Source organism: Anastrepha obliqua, chromosome 2 (assembly GCF_027943255.1).
Source record: "Anastrepha obliqua isolate idAnaObli1 chromosome 2, idAnaObli1_1.0, whole genome shotgun sequence".
NCBI classification, from domain to species: Eukaryota; Metazoa; Arthropoda; class Insecta; order Diptera; family Tephritidae; genus Anastrepha; species Anastrepha obliqua.
In genome coordinates, this window is record NC_072893.1 from 95,301,751 (window position 1) to 95,310,475 (window position 8,725).

At 37.8% G+C, this 8,725-nt stretch overlaps 1 protein-coding gene across 4 annotated transcripts in view; it reads right to left on the reverse strand.

Annotated features, from left to right (window-relative positions):
• LOC129237256 (disks large 1 tumor suppressor protein) overlaps window positions 1–8,725 on the reverse strand; it is a 182,237-nt gene extending 173,512 nt beyond the window's left edge. For 2 of the 4 annotated variants that reach the window (XM_054871871.1, XM_054871869.1), the window contains exon 1: window positions 8,587–8,725. The gene's annotated coding sequence lies outside the window, so the exon portion shown is untranslated. Of the gene's footprint in view, window positions 1–8,342; window positions 8,427–8,586 lie in introns of those variants that run through there. The other 2 variants (XM_054871872.1, XM_054871870.1) reach the window with 2 other exon arrangements.

Sequence of the window (8,725 nt, forward strand, 5' to 3'; positions counted from 1 at the left end):
ATTATATGGACTGTACTATCGATTTCAATAAAAATTTCATGAATTTTTCTGAATTTTGTGTGTTTTTTTGAAAAACTTTCCTATAGCTTTTAAAAAATCACCCTTTATAAGTAAAATTTTTCAAATACTATTTCTGCACACAACTGGAGCAGGTTTAGACCGAAGCAAGGCGCATTCTTTAAAGGTGGTGGCACTAGATCAACAACAATGTTTTGTACGTTTCATTGTCAGAGCAAAGTATTGGCAAAGTAGAATACAAAGAATGAATTCACTTTGTTTCATTCTGTGCTGAGAGCCACATGGACACGGCGAAAGAAAAAAAAACAATTCAGCTGATTTGTCGATAACACCCTTAATAGGTTCCCTTAGACCGAAGTGCTAATAATAGTCGCATTCGATAACACCAAAATTTGTAACAGTTATTCCTACAAGTAGGCGTTCGTTAAAGCCAACAAATTATCCATTCCTGAAAAATTTAGGGAGCAAAGTGACAGTTTGATGGACTTGGACTTGGACTACACAACGGTGCTATTGCCAAACAGCGCATGACAAAATGGTCGCCAAATTTGACTTCTTTCTACGGCCTATACCAATAAACCTGAGATGACTCCAGAGCTGAAATATAAAATGAAATGATATAAAGTCCAAATTATCCCGAAAGTACATGGAAAATATTAATGTTGATGATAATCATATTTCCATCTAATCAGCAAATACAGGGTGGCTGATGAAAGCCGCTACAAAAAAAAAAATTGAATAACTTTTTTTCTTTTTAAGTTATCTATTCCATTTTTGTTTTAATTTGCAGATTGATCTTTAAAATTTATTAAAATGGATAACTGGGACACGCAAACAAGAATTTGGATAGTCCGCCGCTATCACGCACTGGAGTCCGTAGTTTTGGTACAGAGAGAGTACAGGCGGATGTTTGGCGGCGATCCCCCGAGCAGATGGACCATAATGAGACTGGTGAATAATTTTGCTGAGCAAGGAACAGTCGCAAGAAGGCCTTATCATCGAAACAAAGCAATCCAAGGGTTTCAACAAGAAGCTTATCTGCTCAACTTGGTGTCAGCCCACAGTCTTTGCAAACAATAATGCACAAAAATTTAGACTTATTTCCCTACAAAATTCAAATGGTTAACAAATTGAATACAGCAGACTTGCCGATTCGCTTGGAATTTTGCCAGAAGATCCTGCAAATGGTGGAAGAAGACCAAAACATGTTAAACTGCCTTTTCATGTCTGATGAGGCCCATTTCGATTTAAACGGCAATGTGAACAAACAAAATTATCGAATATGGAGTACTTCTAACCCACAGATCCTCCACGAGACGGAATTGCATCCACTTCGCGTGACAGTGTGGTGTGCGGTTTCTTCACGCTGTATTGTCGGGCCTTATTTTTTTGAAGAAAATGGTCACACCGTTACGGTTACTGGAGACCGTTATTTGAAAATGCTGAAAGAATTTTTCTATCCAGAACTACGCCGAAAGAGAATTCCTTTCAACTCTGTGTGGTTTCAACAAGATGGGGCAACGTCTCACATAGCCCAGACTGTTATGACAGAGTTGCGACGAAAATTTCCCAATAAACTGATTTCAAGAAACTCCGAATTTCGTTGGCCCCCCAGGTCGCCTGACCTTACTGCACCTGACTTTTTCTTGTGGGGTTTATGTAAACAAGAAGTTTATAAAACAAAGCCAACAAATTTGGATGAACTGAAACAATCCATTCGGGCAACAATTGCGGCTATTCCTGTCGCAACTCTCAAAGCAGCAATGAACAACTTTTTACTAAGATGCCGCACTTGTGTCAACGAGCATGGGGGGCATTTAAATTCAATTATTTTTAAAACTAGTTCAGCTACATTTAATAAAATTTAATGACCTTCAACTTGAAAAAAAAAATGAATTCCATACACTAAAAAAAAAGTTATTTGAGTTTCTTAATGTAGCAAAATTCATCAGCCACCCTGTATGACCGCGACAACAAGCGATAGATGTACAAATAGTTTTAATGCCCTACTTTGTTACCCCCGACGTAAATGGGGTTTAAGCAAATCAACTTTCTCAGCCCAATTTTAATAAATAAAACAAAAAGTTTCCCTTCAATCGAACTTTGCAAATGACTTGGCAAACTTATTATTTTCGTTTTGACGAACTGTTATGTAATAGTATAGCTTTTCACAGCATCCCGCCTAAGGTATGCAGAGTATAATAGAAAAGTATCAATTCTTATACTTGGAAGAATTGGCCTAAGCATATTGCTTGTGAGCTAAGCTTCTATAAACAAAGTCGCTAGATCATCGGTAAATTGTAGTTTCTTTCATGAACAAATTTTTGTTTTGCAAGCAGCGGAATTATCTAACTAGCAAAGAAGTGATAAATCGAATATGGCATTGGTTGTAGTCGACGACTATTTAAAAGTTGTAGACGGTGCAGAAGGTTCTATAACTTGGCAGCAAAGTTGCAACTTTCAGCTTTAAGCCACACTTATTTTATATTCTTATTTGCAATATGCTACATTTGGTTTTCGAGTTGAATGAACAGCGATACCTTTATTTTTTGCATAAACAGAAAGTAGGTCTCAAATTGAACTGAGCTTTATTAACCTGTCTGACAAAGGCAAAACATTTTTAAGTTTTGCTTACGACTGTTGCAGAAAACCCATTCAAATATCATAAGAAAACAAGAATATTATATAAAACATACAATAACATAATAAAATTTGTGAAAACTTATGCAATTTTTTTGAGAAAGATGGAATTCAATTTCGATAGATACCTTTTTTCTTCCTTCTGTTTTGCCCAAACCTTTCGATATTCTCAAAACATTGCGACCTTGACAGCAGTCCCACCGCATTTATATGTGCATACGTATGCTGGCATTTATACATGACACTGCAGCCCATTGTACACCATCTTCCCTCACCTGTCTATAGCGCTTGGCATTCAAATGCGACACAAAGTCATTAAAGAGGGAATAAACAAGGCGCGGTAAAGCAAACACAAATGGGCGGTCTAGAAATCTATTCAACTAGTCTTCATGTTGCCCAAAAATTCAAATAAAAATAATTGTAGGCATTAAAATATGGCCAACAAAAAACACGTACACAAACTCTCTCTCAAGTTCGAACACAAACAACCTAGAGCAGCCAGTGAAGTACAGTGTATACCCTGCATTTAAACCTACTAGTTTCGAACTACCTTATTTCCATATTGCTTTGCCGCTTGAAGATACCTACATTAGAAGGATATATCTTCTGCTCAAATATGAACTAGACGGTATCAATAAAACGGTCCGCGGATGACATATGGCAAAAATAAATTTTTTGTTTTTTGGTAGGACTGTTATAAGCTTACATGGCAAATTTCAGCGTGATATGTCACATAGTTTGTTTTCTGTGCTACTGTAAACAAGTCAAGCTCGAGTGTGTTCTTCGAATTCTCTTTTATGATTTCAATTGTCTCAAAATGTTTTCCACGGAGCGGCAACTTGAGCTTGGGAAACAGGAAAAAGTCACATGGAGCCATATCAGGCGAATGATGTGCCGGATGTCCGTATCAGTCATGGCGAGCATTTCCTTAGCGACAGTTTTGCGTTGTTCTTTTTGAAGAAAATTCAATAATTTTGGAACAAGACGCGCGGACACTCGTCTCATGCCCAAGACATCATGAATAATGGTATGAACGGATCCATTTGATATGCTCAGCTCACTAGCTATCTCTCTTTCGGTCACACGGCGATTTTCAAGCACAATTTCCTTTACTTTTCCGATATTTTCGTGATACTGATGTTGCTGGACGACGTTCATGAGGCAAGTTTTCAACCGATGTACGGCTCTCTTTGAACGATTTGTACCACTGGAAAACACGTGCACGCGATAGAGCAGAGTCCCCATAGGTTGTCTGCACCATTTTTAAGGCGTCTGAAGCCGAAATTTTGTTGGAATAACAAAATTTCAAACAAATTCTTTGAATTTCCATCGTTAAATTCGAAGAACACACTCGAGCTTGACTTGTTTACAGTAGCACAGAAAACAAACTATGTGACATATCACGCTGAAATTTGCCATGTAAGCTTATGACAGTCCTACCAAAAAATAAAAAATTTATTTTTGCCATATGTCATCCGCGGACCGTTTTATTGATACCGTCTGGTTCATATTTGAGCAGAAGATATATCCGGGATAGTCCACTAACGTAGAATTGACTACCAATTTGTGTTTTAAATAGGGAGGTTCCACTAAATATCAATTATCAAACCTGGCATCAGCCACATACCATTTAATGAACTAGTTTACAATACACAAAAAAGCAGATTTTCGAATCCTACAATATTTGTATTCACATAATTCTTATTTTGTGCAGCCTTGGTAATGGTAATAGTTGTACGGGTTAGGCTAACACTGCGAGCAGATTGATCTATTGTGCGCCCCTAATTACTTCATTATAATTATTTAGTATAAGGAGGAATCGAACCAGCTCCATAGGAGGGACCAAGTGCAGCCTTAACATTTCAAGTTGAACCGAAAGCCATAGTGGCCAGTACTCATTTTTCGTTCCTCGTAAATTATTTTCGTTCTTTTATATAATATTTCACAATTCTAGTCACTCTCGTACTAGAATGACTTCTTGCATCAAATACTCTAGTTAATGCTGGTTGTTTGGTTGTAATGACTGCTGGTTAGTTTGGCTTCTCACTACAGGCGGCTGCCGAAAGTATTTTATTGTTCTGTGGGGACTTTCATTCATTTCTCGTCGCGACTATCTACTTTTATCATATGCGTAAATATTATTTTTTTTTTGCAATACTTTTGGTAGCAGCAAACATCTTAATAAATTACACAACAGACATGTACTCGAACAAACAGGCAAACACAACACATAGCTATACACTTTAACGAATTCGTCTCCCCCTTTCGATTCCTCTACGCTGCACCTTGCATTGCCAGCTCGAGTACGAGCATTTGGCCAATACCTACAAAATGTACAAGTTCAAGTAGATACCCTGCAGGGAAAATCTGAATAAATAAAAGTTCTACTGTGATGAAGGAGAGACAGTATAACAAATATAAACCGTTTTCTCTTTTCAAATGCTTCAGCAAATTACATAGAGTATATATAATAAATTACGAATCATATTTTTATTTAGTTGCTGGCATTACCTGAACGGAGGGAAGTACTCGATTTTCTAATGTATTTCACGATTACAACTGTGCAAGTTAGGTCGGGTCGATTTGTGGGGAGGCAAAAAAATCGCCTATTGCTCTATGCAAATCATATTCTAGGGATCAAAATAAGAAAATTTGCCGAAGGAACCATACCTCTAAAACGAATTCTGATGTCCCCCAATTTGGGTCGAACTTTTTAGTTTCTTTTCTCATGTAAAGGCCAAAAATGGTGATATTTTGAAATGATTGTATGGGAAACCCCCCAGGGGAGTTCCAGGGGGTGTGCCACTGGCATGATTAGTGGGGGTCGGTCATACATTTGGGCTCGATTGGAGCACTCTAAATGGGTCAAAGTGGGATTTTTCAGAATTTGACCCTACCCAAAAGTTCGACCCAAATTGGGGGACATCAGAATTCGTTTTAGAGGTATGGTTCCTTCGGCAAAGTTTCTTATTTTGATCCCTGGAATACGATTTTTACAGAGCAATGAGCGATTTTTAAATCGACCCGCCCTAATGCAAGTGCTTCTATAAATATTTACCGAAAATTGAAATTTTATTTTGTGTATTTTATTGTATAATACATTTAGGGCTATTACTATACATTCAAAAAAAAGCATTCGATATATTTATAACTGAATTTTTAGTAAGCCGCCCCACAGCGGCAATAACTCCATGAATAAATTTTCTGGTTTATTGTTGTAGATCAGTGACTACACATATATAGATATTTCTATAGAAAATAATCCAAAGGATTTAATTCACGCCACCGTCGTAGCCGAATGAGTTGGTACGTGATAACCATTCAGAAGTACTCGCGTTCGAAACCCTGGGCACGACACCCCAAATGAGTTAATAGCGTGTTTGCCCCACGGCAGGCAATGGCAAACATCTCAGTGTATGAAAAAGCTCCTCTTAAATGACCTCCTCATAAAAAACCATCTGCTTACCGTAGGCAGCGTAAAACTGTAGGTCTCACCATTTGTAGAAAAGCATCAAGATGCACACCACATATCGGAGGAGGAACTCGGTCAAACACCCAATAAAGAGTTTAAGCGCTAGTTACAAATATGAAGTATTTAATTCACGCAGTACCTCTACGCGAAATTATAGGCTTATAGATTCTTTCTTACAATAATTAAATTTTAACGGCTATAAAATACACCTTATTCAATTACACGAGCCTTCATGTTGAAATGAGAAAACGCATTAAATATCATGTGATATAAAATCTGAAAAGATTGTCTAGAAAATCTAGAATATTAATTCGGTAAAGAGGTAATAGAGGTGAGAAAGTCCTGGTTTTAAATTTAATCGAATCCCGCTCATTCGAAGTGGGTTTCCTGCAGAGCGCCTATGCACGCGTATGCACGCAAGTGTATACAATTGTAACGGTTGCCTAGTCCCACTGTCACTGCCACCGCCAATGCATTGGTTGTGAAGAGATTTAATGCTAACACGCATCGATACGAGAATGAATGTAAATGTTTTAATGTTGGCAGGTGCGTATGTGTGTATCCAAAAGGTTGCTTACTTTTGCTCTTATTTATAAAATCGTTTTGTTAAGATTCGTTTTATTTCAAATACATGTGCAATATACACATGAGTACATGTAAAGTTTTTTTTTTTGGGCCTAGCCCTACATATTTATTTTTTGCTGCTGCTTCTTGCGCACTGAAATTTCTCGCGAAAGCAATAATTCGGTCTGATACGCAATTTTAATCATCCACGTGACTTGTAAATTCATAAATAATTATGATCAAGAAAATAAATATTTAATGCCTTTAAATTTATTTGTATTCAAATATTGAAGATAAAATAAGCACAATAATAAAATAAATAATTGGCGCGTACACTTCTGTTAGGTGTTTGGCCGAGCTCCTCCTCCTATTTGTGGTGTGCGTCTTGGTGTTGTTCCACAAATGGAGGGACCTACAGTTTCAAGCCGACTCCGAACGGCAGATATTTTTATGAGGAGCTTTTTCATGGCAGAAATACACTCGGAGGTTTGCCATTGCCTGCCGAGGGGCGACCGCTATTAGAAAAATGTTTTTATTAATTTTGCTTTCACCGAGATTCGAACCAACGACCTCTCAGTGAATTCCGAATGGTGATCACGCACCAACCCATTCGGCTACGGCGGCCGCATAAGCATAACATCAAGCAAATCTAAAGTGGTACAGGGACTCCTCTTTAAAGCGCCTAAAAAATTTCGTTGTCTTCACTCAACGTTTCAACCAAAGAACATTTATTCGCAACCAGTACTTATTATCTCAAATAGGTTTGCAATTTCTTGCCGAGGAGTGCGCATGAGCATCAAACCTAAGACCTACTGCCGGTTGTTAGGATAAAAGCAATTCGAAAAAGCGCACAATGATGTATTCTAATATTTGTTTTTTTTTTTTTTTTTGACTGCAACTATTTCATATCTTTCTTGCTTTTAACAGCACTGCATTTCATTTCGCTATCACTCCAACGTACTGTCACTCAGCTAAATGCATGATTTTCACGCCGTCAGCATTTTTGCGCAATCGATTTGCTTTTACGCTTTTCTGCTACACTTAAAAAATTATATTTCCCCCGTTTTTAGTAACTACCAGTGACATTCGTCTTGTTTTTGTTTTTATTTCTCTTGTTCTTTTGTCGTTGTCGCAGGTTCAGTCAGTTATCTCTCAACACCGCCTCACTGAGTACCGTCAGTGTCAGAGTCATAGACAACGTCGATGTTGCTGCCGACGTCGTCATTGCATCCCCAAAACATCAACGTCGCCTTCTACGCCTTGACACTTTTGTCAACCTAATGATCAAATATGCCTCCTTTCAACGTGTTTTGCGTCCTCTTAGGCACAAGTACCAAATTAAGTTCGCCTGCACGGATGTTCGTAAGTCACATATATTATATGTATGTATGACCATACAAGTTTTTACTTATAGAGCACTCCTCGCGGCCCTTGCAATAACTCTGAAAACACTCCATCGTACATCCCAACCGCGCCGACCCATCTTACCAATCATCCCTCACAGGGAGCGAACCAACGTTTCACCGTCATGCTGATACGTGTAAGGGCAAAATGTGTACCGTATACATATGTGTTTTTTAGGACACACATTTTATGCATGCCTACATATATTTATATATATATTTATGTATGGAGATGTGAGTATTACGCTTTGTCTGCTGCTCTTTGAGTTCTTCCTACGTCAAGGTGAACGCTACATGCAAATACCCACACAAATGCTTGCAGCACTTGTAAATCGTGTATTCATTTTTCACTACTATGTATTTTCACGTTTTTCACGCATTTAGCTTGGATTTCCGTACACGAATTTTCCGATTATCGCGTTTCATGCATTCGTTTGAGATACTCTTTTTACACTGGCAATCCGACCATTTTGCAAGAATTTTCATTACCTTATCGTCACTCTAACGCATTTTAAATTCGTTTATAATTAATTCCAATATTAATTTTTTCCAATAAGAATTTCATGTCACTCGTTGCTCGAGTGATATCCTGTCGATTGTGAATTTTCTCTTCGAATGAAGGTAAACT